Source organism: Sinohyriopsis cumingii, unplaced genomic scaffold, assembly GCF_028554795.1.
Source record: "Sinohyriopsis cumingii isolate HCF-2022 unplaced genomic scaffold, ASM2855479v2 utg000349l, whole genome shotgun sequence".
Taxonomy (NCBI): Eukaryota; Metazoa; Mollusca; class Bivalvia; order Unionida; family Unionidae; genus Sinohyriopsis; species Sinohyriopsis cumingii.
The window spans coordinates 5,072,149-5,093,147 of NW_028315889.1; the positions used below are offsets into that span (position 1 = coordinate 5,072,149).

Genomic DNA, 20,999 nt, shown 5'->3' on the forward strand with positions numbered 1-20,999 from the left:
ATTGTGCCCAGACAAAAGACTGTAACTCTATTTAAAAAGGAGTTGGTAAGACAAAACCTTTAACAGGCACATAGTTCCACTCCAAAGTTTTGTATTTTGCAGAGGGTTTGATTTTAAAGAAAAAGAATTTCCAGAATTTCCTCACTGGTTGTTTAAGAAAGACCTTTTATATCTTAGGTATTGTTAAAACAGCCTCTAGTTCTATTTATTTTGGTGTATGATTGATGGGTGTAATTTGGGTTACAGGGTGTTCAGCTTTATTTTCTATGTGTGCATCTTCAAAGAATGCTAGCTCAGCTTGGTCATTTTAACTTCCTGGACTTGTAAACTGGAAGGAGAAAAAAACACTAGCCAATAACTATTTTTAGTTTGTTATATTTTATAATTCATTTGTTGTATTTTCAGAAGTCAGTATAGTTTACTCTGGCAAAATTCATTTGCTCTATTTAAATAGTTGCTTATATTAATGATATTTGGACTAGTTCATATTCGTTTCTCAAGCACATGGGACTAGCCATTTTGATCAGCACTCTGCTTTAGGCAGTGTGTTGTTTCCCTAATAGCAAATATAAAGAAATTTTAGTCACTTTACATGATGTAACAGACTTATCCTAACATTCTCACTACTGTGCTTGTTGCAAATACACAAAACTTCACCCTAATACCTGTAGCTGTTTTCAGATGTACTTAATAACTGAAGAGCAGAAACAAAGTAGCGCACCTACAGTATGGCAAGGGTATCACTGATTAAAAAAATTGTGGATGGATGGATGGGCAGACAGAGGAGGCATCTACATCTAGATATGAAATAGGTCAATTTCATACCATTGTAACAACTCTATCATATTAAACTAAGTAACATAAAAGAGCAAAAACCATCAAGATATGTAAAATTAAACAAATAATTTATTTCTCTAGAATACGTGAAAATTTATAAAAAGAAAGAGTTAATTAAATCCCCAATAGTTCTAAAAGTTTTATCACAAGCCTGTCACTTTTGGTCAATAATTATAAACATAACCACCCAATATAATTATTCTACTCAACCTTACCTAATAAGAATACTGACCTTTGCAAAACTGACCTTTGCATTCCAATTGAATTTCAGTGGTGATGACTTTCCATATACATCTAGAGCCACAGGCAAGATTTTCAAGATGGCTTTCAGAACAGCCATATACGATGTTAGATTGCCGCCATTTTCATTCAAAACTAGATACCATCAAAGTCTTCAGTGAAAACTACATGTCAATAAGACATCCCTCCAGGTGCAGTAGCATTAACAAGATTTTATAAAGGTTTTTGAAATGCTGTATTTTATATAATATTGGCACCATTTTCATTTAGGACCAAATGGATATCATAAGCAATCTTTTGGCAAAAGCCCTATGTCCATTAATTCAGAGGAGTGATAAGATATTCAAAATTAGCATAATTTTCATTAAGGACCAACCAGACACCCTAAGAAGTATCTGGTGAAAACCCCTTGTAGATATGAATTCCCATTTAGGAGGAGCGAATGTTAGATTGGTATCATCTTCATTCAGAACCAACTGTATATCATAATAAGTCCTTTGGTGAAAACCCAATGTTGATATTTCCATCAATTCAGAAAAAGTAGCAACAATAAGATATTTTAAGATAATACTACCATCAGATCATTATCATTTTCATTTCATACCAACCAGATGCAATAACAAATCTTCTTGTGAAAATCTCATATGACTTTCCAATCAGAAGGAGTAGCAATGACAAACCCTTTATGATGCTGAACTGTTGGCCATATGGGATACAAGATGGCCATATGGAATCAAGATGGGCATATGGGATACAAGATGGCCATATGGGATACAAGATCAGCATCAGTTCTTTTGATGATCAGCTAGACATCAGAAGAAATCTTCAGTGATAATCCCATGTGCATATGACCACCCATCAAGAAGGAGTAGTGAGAACATGATTTTCTTGGTAGCCATATTGGATGTTAGATGAGTACTATTTTCATTCAGGACCAATGCAAGATCATGGGAAGTCATTTGGCAAAAACTCTATGTCAATATGACCATCAGTTTAGGAGTGATATTGAGTTTTAAAATGCCCAGTGGAGCAGCCATACTGGATGTAAGATTGTCACCATTTTTATTTAGGACCAACATGGCATTATAAATTTTTTTTCAGTAAAACCACATTGATATGACTTCATTATTCATGAGGAGTAGTAATAATAAGATTTTCAAGATGACTGTTGTGGCAGTCATACTGGGGTTTCTAATGGCACCATTTTCATTTACAACAAACTTGACAATAGGATGAATATGTATATAAAGTTTCATGGCAATCCTGCAAATAGTTTAGAAGTAGCGATAATAGCAATCTAGAGCGATGGATGATGGACTGCATATTATATCTTAAGCTCTTCTTGTCTATAACAAGTAGAGCTAAAAACTAAGGTTTCATTTATGAAGGCACACAATTATCAAAGATGCTATCATTTTTCTTTTCAGTGTGATAACAAGGTAAACCAGTCGTCAACACTGTAATAAAATATTCAAGTAAAATGCAACTTGATTCTAAAATATATATAATGTGAAAAACAGTATGTAAGTGACCCACAATCCACTTTGTAGAAACCTCACACAAAGTCCCCTCTTCTTGCAAGAGGTTTGTGGGTTGGCAGACTGTACCTCCTTTCTAGGTGTCCGCTTAATTTGGTTCTCATTATCTAGAGGTTGACCACCCTCGATATTATTGCCCTGTTCAAGTAAATATAAATATAGGTGGTGAAACTTATAGGTAGAATGGATAGAGACCTGAACAAAGATATAGAACAGACCAACATGAGCCCTCATACATGTAAACAACAATTTAATCAATTACTTAAAACAACTGTGAGAATTCATTACATCAGGAATATACTCTGCTTCTGGAAATAAAACTTTCACCAAATTACAAAACACAAATATATTTAAATAAAGTAGCCAATCTGTTTTCCTGATAGATTTAGTTCATCATAGGATAGAGTGAACAATCGAAGTCAATGCCTTGTACAATTGCATAACATGCTTCTCCAGTCCACTCCACTTCCACTGTAGCTGTTTCTTTGGCTTCCCTCTGTTTTTTCCCCTTTTGGTCCTCAACTCTGTGCATAGCAGGTAGATTCACAGATACCTGGATCTCAGGATAATATGTCTCACTATATGTCTCAGGATACATCTCAGAGTTAATACGTCACAGGATACGTCACAGAGATAATACGTCACAGGAGCTATTTTCTCCCTTTGAGCTTTCAGCATTCCTTGCTCCTACTGACAAATTTGTTCGTTGGTTTTCCTTCACAACAGTCCTCTTGGACAACAGTTTTATGAGGGAATTTCTCCCAAATTTACTCTCGGAGTCTTCTTACACTTGTTTTCTCTTGCAGAAAAGCTTAAACTGATTAAACTTTTTGATGTGGTGCTATTAAACTAGGAAATTTAGTGTGGGAAACTTGCCCTTTATTTAGCATAACCAATCAGAATCAAATATATCTGCTGCCTTTTTCCAGAGGCGCCAAAGTCGTGGTCAATTTGACCTTGTAGTTTGAGAAACAGAGTTCTGCAATCTTTGAATCCTGACATTTACACTATGGAATCGAAGTAAGCTTTCCGCCAGTCTTCTGTTGGCTAAATAAATGAATACTTAATTAAGAATAAAATTCTCCCCTCGAAAAGACATTACCAATCATGACAGTATGGCGATTTGATATGTGCCTGTCTCCATAAATCTAATTAATTGTTCTCTGGTCTCAACTAATGTGTTCTGCATAGATCGCCAGAAATTTGCCCCTTCACACAGTGCCTCGATAGGACTGTACTGTCTCTAAAGAATTTCTAGGAACTTAATATAAGGCCATTTCTTCTTTTTAAATGCCAAGTATTAAAACTATCTTGAGCAAACTATCTTAGTCACTGTGTCAGCCATACTGGATGTAAGATTGGCATCATTTTCATTTGGAACAGCCTAGATACCATTAGAAGACTTTCAATGGAAACTCCATGCAATATTACTATCCACTCAGGAGAATTAATAACAATATTTGATATATTCATCTTGGCAGACATATTGGATATCTGTGGGGCACTATTTTCATTTAGGACCAACTAGATATCATACATCTTCTGGTGAAAACTCTATGCTGCTAAGACCATCTGTTCTTGAGGAATACAGTAGTAATAATGAGATTTTAAAGATGGCCACAATGGTGACCATATTGGATGTCAGATTGGTATCATTTTCATTCGGGACCAACTACACATGATACAAAGTCTTCTTTTCAATATGATATTTCATTTTAGGAGTAGCAACAAGAAATTTTGTATGATGGTTGCCTTGGCAGCTGTTTTGAGGTGAGGTGGACACCATTTTCATTCCAAACCAATTGGATATTATAATTAGTCTTCTGGTAAATTCTCCATGTCAATATTACTTTCCATTTAGAAGAAGTAACAATAACAAGATTTTCTAGATGGCTGCCGTGGTGGCCATTTTGGATGTCAGATCAGCACCAATTAAATTTAGGACCAGCTAGACATCATAAGAATTCTTTTAATGAAAACCCCATGTTAATATGATCATCCAATCAGGGAAAGAAGCAAAATAACTTTACGATAGCTCATGTGTGCCCAAATTTGAAACCATTTTCATTCTGGACCATCTAGAACATGTTAAAAAGTCAAAACCCCATGTCAACATGATTTTCTATTCATGAGGAACAACAAGATCTTCAAATAGCAAAATCTTCAATATGGCTTCTGCAACATTTTCATTTTGGTCCAACTAAATAACTTAAAAGTCTGTTAGCAAAAACCCTATGTGGATGTGACCATCCATTCAAGAGGAGTTGTCATAATAACATTTTAAGATGGCTGCCTTGGTAGTCATATTGGATGTCAGATCACCAAGCCTCAGAGTAAAAATCCCATGTTGATATGACCATCCATTGAGGAAGAAAAACAACAACAAAATATTCAAGATGGTTAACAGAAAATTTTGTCCCAGATATGCAGCAGGTTGTAATGGTCCCTGTCCCTATTCAGTGTCAGTTTGTGCTGGGAGGTTAAGGAATCAATTTACATCCATGCACACAAACTGATGCTGAGCAGGGATGGGGGCCATTACAACCTGCCACATATCTGTGACAATCTCTTAACATCGCTCACCATTCCATTGAGCGATTTTGACAATCAGTAGAGATCACATCAGTCTGCTGATGAAGTCCTTAGCGTAAGGATGAAAGCTTCAGGTTAGCTATCTCTATTTTTGTGTGTATGTAACTGAAAAGTTAAATACATTGTCAAATATAAATATTACTACACAGTTAAGCTTTCACTTCAAGATGGTTGTTGTGGTGGCTGTATGAAATATCTGATCGGCACCATTTTCATTTTGGACCACCTAGACCACAGATGAATGTGTGTGCAAAGTTTCATGTCATTCCTCCAAGTAGCTTAGGAACAATAGTGATAACAAACTTGCACTAATGGATAGAATGATGATGGACAATGGATAACAGGCCATCCCATAAGCTACTGAGGTATGTGACCAGTGGAGCTAAAAGCACAATTGTGTTTATATGAAAATTCGGAGCAAAATGGCCAAACAAATTTCATTCAGATATCCAATACAAATACAGAATGTAATAAAAAATATTATTAGTGTCATAAAACATAACCATAAAAAGATAAAAGACAATACACATGGAGGAATCAATAAAAACATGGAGGAATCAATAAAAACACAAGAAGCCATGGGATTTATCGGACCAAGTGATCTGGTTGGGAGATATCATTTTTTTAATCCAGGATATATTTAGCAAATTAAGATTTTTTTCCTATAAGTCCTTAAGAGTCTAATCTTAATGAGTTGTGTGTGAATTTGGATCCTGTGCATGGCAATGTCTCCTGGGTTGCAAACAGATTCCTTTTACTGTTTCCTCATTATTTAAGAATTGCACACTCAGGTCAGAGAACTGGTTAATGATAAATGTATAACTTTAGTAACTGGCTGATTTATTTCTTGGAAAACAGAAATTTCTCTCTGACATTAAACATTTACCCCATGGAAAACCATACAAATAGGTAATTCACTGTTTGGTTTGATATTAAATTAGCCTCCTCGCACTATTAACTGTGCCCTTCTATGTCACCTCATTGCATTTCAACAGTGTAATGTACCATTTTGTAATGAAAGTATTAATCACTCTATTTTATTACCTGTCCAAAGCAATGGTAAGACTGTGAAGGAAATATTTTCCAACCTGAAAAAGACCTGGTGTTTGAGGTATACACAGAACCTATGGATACAATATACCATTAGCTCTCAGTTTATGCAATAAACTTACTAAACCTTTTTGTAGTTCAATTGCATCTGTAATGTTGTTTATGATGTAAAATACACAGGGGACACAATATCTGTAGTATAATGTGAAACACAAAGATGACACAATCTGAAAGTCAGTGAACAAACACAGTTGGTTTAAAACTAATAGCCTTCTATTTTTGTGTCCAAAATATTTTTAAAAGACAAACCATGATGGAGATCAGTAAAAGCCACTTAAAGTTGTGAAAGAGATGAATACAAAATAGTCAGCAACAGTTACTGTTGATTAATCTAAACAAAATCATCATAATAAATCATGGATGTTTCTGACATGTAACCACAACTATAATACAACACAAATTCAGATTATTGACTTATACTGATGACCCATGCTCCCTCTGATGACCAGTCAAGTCAAAAACATTAAATGACCCTTCTATTTCATCTTTGGCACCAAGCAACTGACCAGATGCATAATAGACCTCATAAAATGAAGATAAAAGATTGCAATGAATGTTTTTAGACTTTATGAATTGACCATATCCCAAGCTGGTTGACTGATAGAGTATGCTCACTGCCAACAAGACCATACCCCAAGATGGTTGACTGATAGATTATGCTCACTGCCAACAAGACCATATCCCAAGCTGGTTGACTGATAGAGTATGGTCACTGCCAACAAGACCATACCCCAAGATGGTTGACTGATAGATTATGCTCACTGCCAACAAGACCATACCCCAAGATGGTTGACTGATAGATTATGCTCACTGCCAACAAAACCATACCCCAAGCTGGTTGACTGATAGATTATGCTCACTGCCAACAAAACCATACCCCAAGATGGTTGACTGATAGATTATGCTCACTGCCAACAAAACCATACCCCAAGCTGGTTGACTGATAGATTATGCTCACTGCCAACAAGACCATAACCCAAGATGGTTGACTGATAGATTATGCTCACTGCCAACAAAACCATACCCCAAGCTGGTTGACTGATAGATTATGCTCACTGCCAACAAAACCATACCCCAAGATGGTTGACTGATAGATTATGCTCACTGCCAACAAAACCATACCCCAAGATGGTTGACTGATAGATTATGCTCACTGCCAACAAAACCATACCCCAAGATGGTTGACTGATAGATTATGCTCACTGCCAACAAAACCATACCCCAAGCTGGTTGACTGATAGATTATACTCACTGCCAACAAGACCATAACCCAAGATGGTTAACTGATAGATTATGCTCACTGCCAACAAAACCATACCCTAAGATGGTTGACTGATAGATTATGCTCACTGCCAACAAAACCATACCCCAAGATGGTTGACTGATAGAGTATTCTCACTGCCAACAAAATGATACCCTAAGCTAGTTTACTGATAGAGTATGGTCACTGCCAACAAGACCATAACCCAAGATGGTTTACTGATAGATTATGCTCACTGCCAACAAGACCATACCCCAAGCTGGTTGACTGATAGATTATGCTCACTGCCAACAAAACCACACCCCTAGATGGTTGACTGATAGAGTATTGTCACTGCCAACAAGACCATACCCCAAGATGGTTGACTGATAGATTATGCTCACTGCCAACAAGACCATACCCCAAGATGGTTTACAGATAAGAGTATGCTCACTGCCAAATAGATATATAACAACCAACTATATTTGGCTAACATAAATGTTGTACTGATTTTTATTAGCTTGGGGATTCCAATCATAAACATATGGTGAGTAATCATAGACAGTAAATTGATGGGAAGATGAAATCTTCAGCAAAACCTGTGTAGCATTTATTTCCAATGAAGCATACTTAGAAGAAGAAATGTCCATAATTCCAAAATAAATGATAGCAAGGAATCATGACTCAAATATGAGGAATTCAATTCCATTAGAGAAGGCATTAGTAGGAAAGGCTGATAATGATATGGTTTGAATCTTTGTTAATAAAGAAGGAACAGGTAAGGATATTTATGACCCCTATTTCTTTTAAAGAACCATACCTTTTGACCTGGTAGGGAATCTTGGGTCCCAGAATTGTACTTTTTTGAATGAACACTGGGTTTTAACATAGATTGGTGACATTTCAAATTGCATCTTTTGACAAGGTCTCTGTCACATTTGCTCAGCCCCATTTGGTAAGTCTTGTATAAACTAAGGTATTATTGCAAGCCCTGGTTTGATGTCTAAACATTGCCGCAGCTAGAGCTAATCTCTTGCACAAGGTTACCATGACCAGAGAGATGATCTGGCATCTTGAATCAGCACAGGTGTTGGATCACACCTATGTGTTACAGCTTAGTCCTAAGATCAGAGGAACCTGCAAGGGGGAAATGGGGTGTGTTCTAAATCTGTACCCATGTGGACAGACAGCGAGAAGGACACTGTCCACTAAGTTTGACTGGATCTGGTCAAAGCATCACCCAATCGGAATTGTGATAACAATTTCAATTCGAATTATAACTTCTAACTAGCAAGCGAAAATTTAGTCTCACTTAGGAAGATTGCTGAGCAATATAGGGTTACTCCAAGGAAGCCACTTGTAATTTGCCAGTAAAACTTAGAGAGGAGATTCTAAGGTAAGACAAAACTTCATAAAGGTCACTAAGTTATTTGCTAGATTTTTTGCAGAATATTTATTATGTGTAGCATGTATACTTAATTACTAGGATTGTTTAGTATGTAGAATTACCTTTGTAGTGTTTAATTTACATGTGTATTTGAGAAATGAGCTTGAGTATTATGAAGAGAATTATGTAGATTGATAGCTTGTGGTCAGAATTAATTTGGTAATTTGCTAATAGGTTACTTTGTAGTAAACTAGTGCATTTATTCATGTGATTTACATGATACTATTTTTGGTGCATGCATGCTAATGTTAGTAAAAATCATGACAAGCTACAAGCCAGTTGGATTGAAATTTTGTCCATTGCATCGGTCCTCTGACAAATACATCAGTACCAGACATACAAGCTGATGGTAATAGACCTAAGAAAACAATACTATGTATCCCATAATAGCTCAGCATGAATATTCTTGCTTCAAACTGATTATCGGACCAGGTTCTCCAGCATCTCAGACCAAACTGATTGGTTTCTAAAGTTTCTTTATATACAAATCATTATAAGCTAATACTTCTAACAATTATATACTTTGGCAAAAATGTCCTGCATGGAAATATAAACACACACTGTAACACATACATACATACATACATACATACATACATACATACATACATACATACATACATACATACATACATACATTTATATTATTATGTATATTTGATTTAATTATATCTGATTTAATATATATTTATTTCAATTTAATTGTTTGTCAGTTTTAAAAAAATTATTTTTCATTACATGATACCGTAATGTAAATTTATTCATTAGATATGATACTTTTTTTTAGAAAATAGTTTGACCTTGACTGTTAGTTTATAAACACCAGGTGTTTATCTAAGTCCTGACCTTGTTTCAGAATTTGTAGCAACCTTCATAAATAAGTTCTATTTTATTTTAAAATGATTGATTGTTTCCATGGTCATGATGGGACTTTGTCTTTAAGATATAAACAATTTTTTATTATTATTTTTTAGAGTTAAAATGATTTGTTTTTGTCAGGGTCACACTGGGTAAACATGATCTGTAACAAGTACTTCCTTCTATAAACTTCCAGAAGACGATCACCTGACCCTTGTTTACATTTTAGAAAGCCCATATAACCCATGTTTTGGAGAATTAATCTCAGTAGAAGCTGGGCTGTTAAACTGTTAGTTGTATGTTGTGCTGTTTTGGAGTTATTTCAAATTACTTGGTTTGGAGTTATTTCAAATTACATGGATTCAAAAGGATTAATTCCATTATTTTTCTGGAAAATACATGTGCTCATGTAATATTGTGGAACAAGGACAGTTTTTTATATAAAAATTTATTCAGCTATCAGAAACCGGAGTGATAATTGTTATTTCTACAAGGAACTGTAGACTTCAACACTACAGATTGCAGCATACATCGTCTTCCATCTTGGATTCTTCATCAGGATTCAAATGTGAAATCAGTAGAACATTTTGTTATTAGGACTAATAAAATTGTATTCTTGGATTATTCTTGGATTAATTTTGGATTTGATTCTATAAAACTGTAAGTTCATATTTTTTCATTTTTACAGAATTTTTCCAGGGAAATAAATTATTGTATTTTTCGAAGCATGTTCTTTTCACTCTTTCTTGTTTTACTGTTTATTCGAGCCTAAACGAGTGACATAAGAATGCATATATATATATATATATATATATATATATATATATATATATATATATATATGTATTCTTATGTCACTCGTTTAGGCTTGAATAAACAGTAAAACAAGACAGAGTGAATATATATATATATATATATATATATGCAAAAACACACACCATCAACCCCCAAAACTAAAGAAGCCTCTTACTTGGCTGAAAATTATGCCATTTTCATGCCAGTTTAGTAATTTTAAACTGCATAGCTAAATGGGTTACATTTTCTCCAAAACTCTGATATTAATGCCCACCAATCTCAGGGATGGATGTAACTCATGCTGGAATTTGGAAAAAGATTTGAATTATTTATGCTATTGACTGATTCACACTGTTCAAACATAATGCAGTATACTTCAACCAGCCCTGAATTTCTAAATTATAAATCTAGATCTACCTTTGAATAATGCACTGCAGGAAAGGGTCTAGTCTTGACTGAATAATGCACTGCAGGAAAGGGTCTAGTCTTGATTGAATAATGCACTGCAGGAAAGGGTCTAGTCTTGATTGAATAATGCACTGCAGAGAAGGGTCTAGTCTTGATTGAACAGTGCACTGCAGGAAAGGGTCTAGTCTTGTTTAAAAAGTGCACTACATGAATTGATAGTCCTGTTTAAATAGTGCATTACAGAACTGAATCTAGTCTTGTTTTAATAGTGCAATACAGGAAAGAGTCTAGTCTTGTTCAAAGTGATTTTGCAATAAATATTAAATTCATAACAACTTGTTCCACATAGCCCTCAACAATTAGAGTGGTAACTACTTCTAGACCTTAGCATGAAGCAAAGTGGTGCACCCATAAGAATTCACAAACTGTGGATTGGTAAGCTCATACACTTTTGTACATGCTGGAATCTGGATTCAAAGGCAGGACCATTTCGCTGGAATCTGGATTCAAAGGCATGACCATTTTGCTGGAATCTGGACTCAAAGGTATGACCATTTTGCTGGAATCTGGACTCAAAGGTATGACCATTTTGCTAGAATCTGGACTCAAAAGCATGTCCATTTTGCTGGAATCTGGACTCAAAGGCATGACCATTTTGCTGGAATCTGGACTCAAAGGCATGACCATTTGCTGAAATCTGGACTCAAAGGCATGACCATTTGCTGGAATATGGAGTCAAAGGCATGACCATTTGCTGGAATATGGAGTCAAAGGCGTGACCATTTTGCTGGAATCTGGACTCAAAGGCATGCCGTTTAGGTCCAAAGCAAGTGTACTAATACAATACTATCACATAAGAATGTTTTCTTTGCCTCATGATTTAGGCCACCTCTTCTTGCCAGTATATAGCAGTTGCAAGCATTTCATAAAAAGCTCCTTCATCTGCCTTTAATGAGAAGGAAGACAGGAAGCAGAGGAAAGTGACTTTGTTATCATCAGCATTCCTCATCAAAGAATTCGTTTCCATTACATGGAACTGTTAAAAAGCTATTTGACTGATTATGCTTGCAAATAAAGGATATCAGGAGAAAAAAATTTCTAGTGGAATTTTATCTTTTGAACTGCACTGGTAATAAAACTGTAATTAAGACTGCTATTTCACATCTTAATGATGGATGGTTTCAATTCAACTAATGTTTAGATGATCGTGAAAAACAAGAAATGCTTACACAAAACTTTGTCAATAGCCCTAATGTGTCATGAATTATACAACTTTCATGCCTGATTTCTCAAGAAACAAAGAAAATGTCAACTAATAACGATTAATTTTCAGCTCAAAAAAGAACATTTTAAACATCAAATGTGGAAAACAATGCATCTGCAAAAATTGCATTATACTGCAGTGATTAATAGCTGTTCATTATTTGAATCAATAATAGTGGTCTCCTTAACTTCACAGTTTAAGGGGCTGTTGCCATTTTAATTTTTATAAGACTTGAGGAATAAGAGTGATCATCATTCCAGTATTTTGCATTGCAACTAAGCATTATGTGAAAGACAATGGAATAAAGGGTATGGTATCAATAAATGGCAACAGATAATGGAATCAGGGGTATGGTATAGATAGATGGCAAAAGGCAATGGAATGACAGGTATGGTATAAATAAATGGCAAAAGGCAATGGAATGATGGGTATGGTATAGATAGATGGCAAAAGGCAATGAAATGACAAGTATATTATAGATGGGAAAAGGCAGTGGAATGAAGGATATGGTTTAGGTAATGATATGAGGGGTATGGTATAGATAGATGGCAAAAGGCAATGGAATGAGGGGTTTGGTATAGATAGAGGGCAAAAGGCAATGAAAAATAGATGGTAAACATCGAAACTAAATATTCCTCATTCATATCTTCATACAATTATGTCAAAGTGCTTAATAATAATGTAATAATGTCAAAGTGTCATACTTTTCTGTAGTGTAACAATAATGTAAAAATTTCCAAATGTTAGCATACTTTCTGTAGTATAATAATAATGTCGTAATGTCCAAGTGTTAGCATGCTTTCTGTATTGTAATGTTAAGGTAGTAATGTCAGAGTGTTAGCATGCTTTATGTAATAATAATGTAATAATGTCATAGTGTTAGCAATATGACTGAAAATTTTTTTAAAGCTATGTTAAAAATCCAAATCACACACACACACACACACACACACACACACACAGTGTTAGCATGTTTTCTCTAATGTAATAATAACGGAATAATGTCTAGGTTTTAGCTTGCTTGCTGTACTGTAAAAAAAATGTAATAATTTCAAAGTGTTAGCATGCTGTCTGTAGTGAACATTTATTTTCTTAGACTTTGTACTGAACCAAATATCAGTTTATATTAGATACAAACATCATTCTGTGCTTGATTATTTCCTCCTGCCATACAAATCTTTCATAGTATTCTAGTTATAGTTATCACATCTCTGGGTGAAATAATAATAATTATTTCAATACCACTTCAGCAGCTTTATTTATGCAGGGATGCATAAAGGAATTTACAAGAATGGTAGAACTTTACACTTAGCACCTGCAAAAGGTGTGGGGTAATTGCCACAGCTTACTAGGAGAGGATGCACCCATTCAAATTCCCACTATTTAATGGGGATTCTGGGCAAACAGTCTCCTTTCTTTTCTCTCTCTCCAGAACCTAACAGATTCCCCATAATCATACTTATGTCTTTTGCTTGGGCAATCATCCTCAGTACCATCTACATTATCTTCAAGTCATCTACCATGTTCATCTGTTTCAGCAACAGCCCTTGTACCCCCACCCTCTTAGTTCTTTCTAGTTCAACCAGAGTATTTCTGGCTGGCCTATTTTGTACCAGGTGCCAACATTTACATTCTCTCACCTCTCAGTACTCTGATCAGAAAAAAACCAACAGAAAACAGTTATCCATTTAATTTAATTGTTTAATGACTTGTAACATTATGGTAGGTGCTACGTACAGCAACTTGTGATGTGTTCAAGCCCCATGGTAGCAATGTGGATACCCAACTGGTCACAAAAGCATGTACATATGTATATCAGCTATTCTCTGAGGAATTTCTGTTTTAAATATAAACTGTGAAGTGTTATATGGATAGAGACTGATATGCTTCAATGCAAAAGATAAAATTATTTTAATTTACTGGACCATTTTCTTTTCATTATTATCATGTACCATAAAGCATGACTTTTCCCTCTTTAAACTTGCATAATTGTGGGAGTTGCTCAGAGAATTTTGGAATCCTGAATGCAACAATTTCTCTGTAATATCACTGTGATGCAATTTAGGATGTCAGACAGTAATTAAATCTTCTCTATCTTGAAAAGTCAAGATCAATACATAAACAGTCAATTAACCAGACACATTAACAGGATTTAATAGGTATCTTATGGTCATACTATCTTAAATATTATACACATTCAAAATAGTCTACTAGAGACTATACAAGTGTGTTAAGCTTGCCTTAGTCTTTTTTTGTTTCTACTTTTGTCACCCTAGAAGTTCAATAAAAATGAGGACAATCCCCTTTGTTAATGGACTTTCAAATGATAATGATAGACTTCTGATCAGGTCCATTATGAAACCTTCAATAATCTGTTTATAGCTCTATATTGCAAAGGTTAATCTGCATTTTCAATGAGAAATTAGATGTGCTTAAAATTAGTAATATTTTGTACTAACCCAAAGGATTGTCAAAATAAAATGTGACTGATCCTGCCCAGTGGCGTCACTCAGGTTGGTGTCACCCAGTGCAGTAGCTCATGGTGTCACCCCCATGGTCCTCCTTCCATAACAGACCATACAGAATCCTTAGTAATGTCATTTTGGTGTCACCCCCTCTGATGGTGTCACCCGGTGCAGTCCGCACCCCCGCATCCCCCTAGCGACGCCACTGCTGTGCATCCTAGTCATGTATTTAACTATGATTGGTTATCCACTTATGAAATCCGACTAGACCGAGCAGTGTGTGCTCTGTAAAATTTGCAATTTTTCATTTAGGTGTCACCCCTCTGAGATGGTGTCACCCGGTGCAGTCTGCACCCCCCGCACCCCCCTAGCGATGCCACTGGTAGAGAGGTGCATTTCTGATGTGAAATCATATATGACATGTAACAAGCTGCAGATGAATGATGATAAAACTGAGGCCATTCTGATCACAACACAAAGACTTTCTCATTCACATCCTTTACCTCAAACAATAAATATCAGCAACACCAACATTAAATTCACACAATCAGTATGAAACCTAGGTGTTACTCTGGACAGTACTCTCACATTGCACCAACATGTCATGAACATACGCAAGGCTGCATATTTTGAGCTGAGACGCATCAGCTCAATTCGCAAATATCTTTCAGTTGATGCCACTAAAACACTTGTGTGTTCATTAGTACTTTCAAGACTGGACCATTGTAACTCAATTATGTATGGTTCATCTCAATATCTGCTCCAGAAACTTCAAAAAGTTCAAAACACAGCTGATCGGATCATACTTAGAGTACCATGATCAGAGGACACCTCCCCGCTGCTCTGTACCCTACACAGGCTATCCATTCGATCCAGAATCAAACATAAAATTTGTTCTCTGTGCTACGTTTCACTGTCGGACTCTAGTCCAACATACCTATCCGACCTCACACCAGCAAGATACTTACACTCCTCTTCTGACATTTGTATACTCATTATTCTCACTATGAAAACCAAGTCATATGGACAGCGTTCTTTTCCATACCAGAGCCCAGCAACGTGGAATGAATTGCCCACTGAACTTAGACATAAATACACAGTGATCACATTCAAGAGGGCTCTCAAAACTCACTTATTTCGACTGCAAGAACAAACTTAAAGACCTAATAATGTTTCTTACCTTAAATATTCTCAGCATGTTTTTTTATGTTTTCTAATTTCATGGTGTTTGTTTTTGTAATCATATCATGTTTTTTTATCTTATAGGTGTTGTCTAATGTTGTAAAGCGCTTAGAGCTTCTAAAGATTAGGCGCTATACAAAGTCCTCATTCAGTTGCGTCACTCAGGTTGGTGTCACCCAGTGTGGTAGCTCATGGTGTCACCCCCATGGTCCTCCTTCCATAACAGACCATACAGAATCCTTAGTAATGTCATTTTGGTGTCACCCCATCTGATGGTGTCACCCGGTGCAGTCTGCACCCCCTGCATCCCCCTAGCGACGTCACTGCTGTGCCTGCTAGTCATGTATTTAACTATGATCGGTTATCTGCTTATGAAATCCGACTAGACCGAGCAGTGTGTGCTCTGTAAAATTTGCAATTTTTCATTTTGGTGTCACCCCTCTGAGATGGTGTCACCCGGTGCGGTCCGCACCCCCCGCAACCCCTAGCGACGCCACTGATCCTGCCTAAATTTCACTAATCCTGTTAAAATCAAAGAGAAGCCAGTTCAGTTTCTAATTCAACATTTATTATTATTCATCAAAATCATCTCTGGGAATGTAACATTTCCCGATTAGTCATTACTGGATTGAGACCATTATAATCATTAATTAGTTCTTGGGGCAGTACATCAGGCTGGTTCCATGTATGTAAAGATTGTTTTGACAACGATGACACTTATTTGATAAGTGGATGAGTAGTGTAACACCTGTCCTTTTGTACCTTGAACAATCATTTTACCTCATCAATAGCAGGATTATGGTAGCTACTCAATTAATACAATAAACATTAAAGAAAGTTATGACTCCTGACCATTTTGTGATCAGTGGTAATTTTCACTGTTCTAGTGGATTAGTGGTAATTTTAACTGCTCTGGTGGATTAGTGGTAATTTTCAATGCTCTAGTGGTTTAGTGGTAATTTTCACTGCTCTAGTGGTTTAGTGGTAATTTTCACTGCTATTGTGGATTAGTGGTAATTTTCACTGCTCTGGTGGATTAGTGGTGTGGATTAGTGATAATTTTCACTGCTCTAGTGGTTTAGTGGTAATTTTCACTGCTCTGGTGGATTAGTGGTAATTTTCACTGCTCTAGTGGATTAGTGGTAATTTTCACTGCTCCAGTGGATTAGTGGTAATTTTAACTGCTCTAGTGGATTAGTAATTTTCACTGCTCTAGTGAATTAGTGGTAATTTTAACTGCTCTAGTGGAATTAGTGATAGCTGGAATTTAGTTATCCACCAGCAAGATCACCAACCTTGAGGTGGTGGATTATCAAATTAAACAATAATCAACCCTTGAACTTCCAAAATGGTTTAAAGACTTTCATGCTGAAATATTATTGATGCCACACCATACCAGTTCTAAATATTAGGTTCAATTTAAATATTACATTCAATTTCAACCATACATTGTTTGAACTAGCCCAAACCACACTCACACTGGAGCAAAGGTCAGTCCATTTTTTCTGCCTATACTGCCCTCCTCCTAGTAGAAAAAAAAGCTGGCTGACTCTCTCATTTAGGAGCAGTTTCTGAATCTCCTGGACTATGGAAATTCGATAGGTGGCAACCTGATTATTCTTGGAGATTTCAACTTTCACTTTGACTGTCCTGGAAACCCAAATACATAAAAACTCATAGATTCCATTAATGTTTTCAACCTCAAACAGTCAGTTAACCAACCCACCCATAAACATGGTCACATTTTAGACTGGATTCTTCATAGACCTGATGATAACATTCTACAGTCCTCCCTGGTATCCCATGACCTTGCATCAGATCATCTCTGCATTATATGCCATCTTGACGTATCAGTCCCTAACCCTCCACCTTAATCGGCTGCTAAAAGTAACCTCCATATGATAAATAAAACCAAACTAATGCATGACATCCAAGCTAACCTAACAACTTGCTTACCTCCTACAGCAGAACAACTCAATAACTGCCTGCATTCATTGCTTGCCAAACATGCCCCAGCTACCAAGTACAGAGTATCAATTCAAAAGTGTTCTTCATGGTATGGCAGTGTTATGGACCAGCTTCGCACGGCTAAAAGAGACCGCCGTAAAGCTGAGAGGCTTTGGCTTTCCACCAGACTCACTATTCATAAGCAAATATATGAAGCCACTAAGAAGAATGTCACAAATATAGTCCATGCAGTGAAATCAGCCCACTACACTACTAAGATCATGGAAAGTTCCAGCTGCAAAGAGCTCTTTGAGATTACTAACAAGCAAATGTCAAGGAACAAATCTACACCACTTCCAACTACCTTCTCTCCAGTCGACCTTTTGGACATGTTTGCAAATTTCTTCCGTGACAAAGTACAAACCATTAGAGATAAGCTTGACACCACAATTTCAATTTACTCATCATCACCATACAGTTGGGATACAGAATTTGAGTGGCAACCATTAGCAGCATTTGAACCTGTCTCTATGGATTTTGTACTTACAATCCTGATGAAGATTGCAACAAAGTCATGTGAACTTGATCCAATTCCAACATCACTGCTGCTTGAGTGCTTAGATCCAGTATTGCCTTCACTAACTGATGTTATTAATACCTCTCTCTCATCCGGGGAATTCCCATCATTTTTCAAAACTGCCATTGTAAAGCATCTGTTGAAAAAAACAACACTAGACCATAACGATTTAAAGAACTACTGCCCAGTTTCTAATCTCCCATTCATATCAAAAATCTTAGGAAAGGTTGTTCTGTCCCAGTTTGTATCTCATCTAAATTCAAACAGTCTTTTTAGCAATGTACAATCTGCATATCACCCTTGCCACAGTACTGAAACTACTCTTCTAAAAGTAGTTAATGACATTCTCTCTGCATTGGATAGCGGAAAGATTACAGTCTTCACCCTCCTTGATTTGTCTGCAGCATTTGACACAATAGACCACGATATATTACTTCACCATCTCCAGCAAGTATTTGGCATTCATGATACAGCCTTACTGTGGTCCAAGTCCCACTTGGTCAACAGGACACAAATTGTATCTGCAAATGGAATACACTCCAGCCCAGTTGATCTATGTTGTGGTGTTCCACAGGGGTCTGTTCTTGGACGTGTTCTCTTCATTCTGTACACTCAGTCACTCTCAAGTGTCATAGATCATCATCCAGTGTCTCACCAATTGTACGCTGATGACACCCAAATATACAAATCTAGCCACCCAACTGAAGTTGATGCTACCATCCAAGGTGTAGAGAGGTGCATTTCTGATGTGAAATCATGGATGACATGTAACAAGCTGCAGATGAATGATGATAAAACTGAGGCCATTCTGATCACAACACAAAGACTTTCTCATTCACATCCTTTACCTCAAACAATAAATATCAGCAACGCCAACATTAAATTCACACAATCAGTACGAAACCTAGGTGTTACTCTGGACATTACTCTCACATTGCACCAACATGTCATGAACATTTGCAAGGCTGCATATCTTGAGCTAAGACACATCAGCTCAGTTGCAAATATTTTTCAGTTGATGCTACTGAAACACTTGTGTGTTCATTAGTACTTTCAAGACTGGACTATTGTAACTCAATTCTGTCTGGTTCATCTCAATATCTGCTCCAGAAACTTCAAAACGTTCAAAACACAGCTGCTCGGATCATATTTGTACCATGATCAGAGCACACCTCCCCGCTGCTCTGTACCCTACACTGACTATCCATTCGATCCAGAATCAAACACAAAATTTGTTCTCTGTGCTACGTTTCACTGTCGGACTCTAGTCCAACATACCTATTTGACCTCACCCATGTTTACACACCAGCAAGATACTTACGCTCCTCTTCTGACAATTGTATACTCATTATTTCTACTATGAAAACAAAGTCATATGGACAGCGTTCTTTTGCATACCAGGGCCCAGCAATGTGGAATGAATTGCCCACTGAACTTAGACACAAAGACACAGTGATATCATTCAAGAGTGCTCTCAAAACTCACTTGTTTTGACTGCAAGAACAAACTTAAAGACCTAATAATGTTTCCTACCTTAAATTTCTCAGCATGTTTTTTAAAAATGTTTTCTAGTTTCATGGTGTTAGTTTTTATAATAATATCATTATATGTTTTTTATCTTATAGGTGTTGTCTAATGTTGTAAAGTGCTTAGAGCTTCTAAAGATTAGGCGCTATACAAAATCCTCATTATTATTATTATTTATAAGGCAATTTTCATATGTTCAATGCAGGCTTATAGAATGAAGCCAAACTTTCACTAGTCTATAGGTAAATCTGTCATTGCATACAGTATAGTGACCAATATCTAAATGGTCTTTACATTGCATACAGTATAGTGACCAATATCTAAATGGTCTGTACATTGCATACAGTATAGTAACCAATATCCAAATAGTCTGTATATTGCATACAGTATAGTTACCAATATCCAAATGGTCTGTACATTGCATACAGTATAGTGACCAATATCCAAATGGTCTGTACATTTACATACTGTATAGTGACCAATATCCAAATGGTCTGTACATTGCATACAGTATAGTGACCAATATCCAAATGGTCTGTACATTTACATACTGTATAGTGACCAATATCCAAATGGTCTGTACATTGCATACAGTATAGTGACCAATATCCAAATGGTCTGTACATTGCATACAGTATAGTGACCAATATGCAAATGGTCTGTACACTACATAAAGTATAGTGACCAATATCCAAATGGTCTGTACATTGCATACAGTATTGTGACCAATATCCAAATGGTGTGTACATTCTGGGATAACCCTAGTTTTGCTTTAATAAAAATTAAATAAGGTATTCTATTTTAAATAGGTATGTGTGAACTTTGGAAAGTGATGTTGGACTTGCCAGCCCCCTGACCAATGTACCTTTTTTAAATTTTAGTAAAGTGATGATGGACTTGTCAACTTGCTGACTGGCATGCCTTTTCCAACTGAGAGCAATCAATTAGCAGCATTCACTTTAAACTTTGGGA

General features: G+C 36.2%; 1 long non-coding RNA gene across 1 annotated transcript in view; it reads left to right on the forward strand.

The window, feature by feature from the left end:
- LOC149774350 (uncharacterized) overlaps positions 1-20,999 on the forward strand; it is an 80,018-nt gene that overhangs the window by 31,815 nt on the left and 27,204 nt on the right. The window lies entirely within an intron of this gene.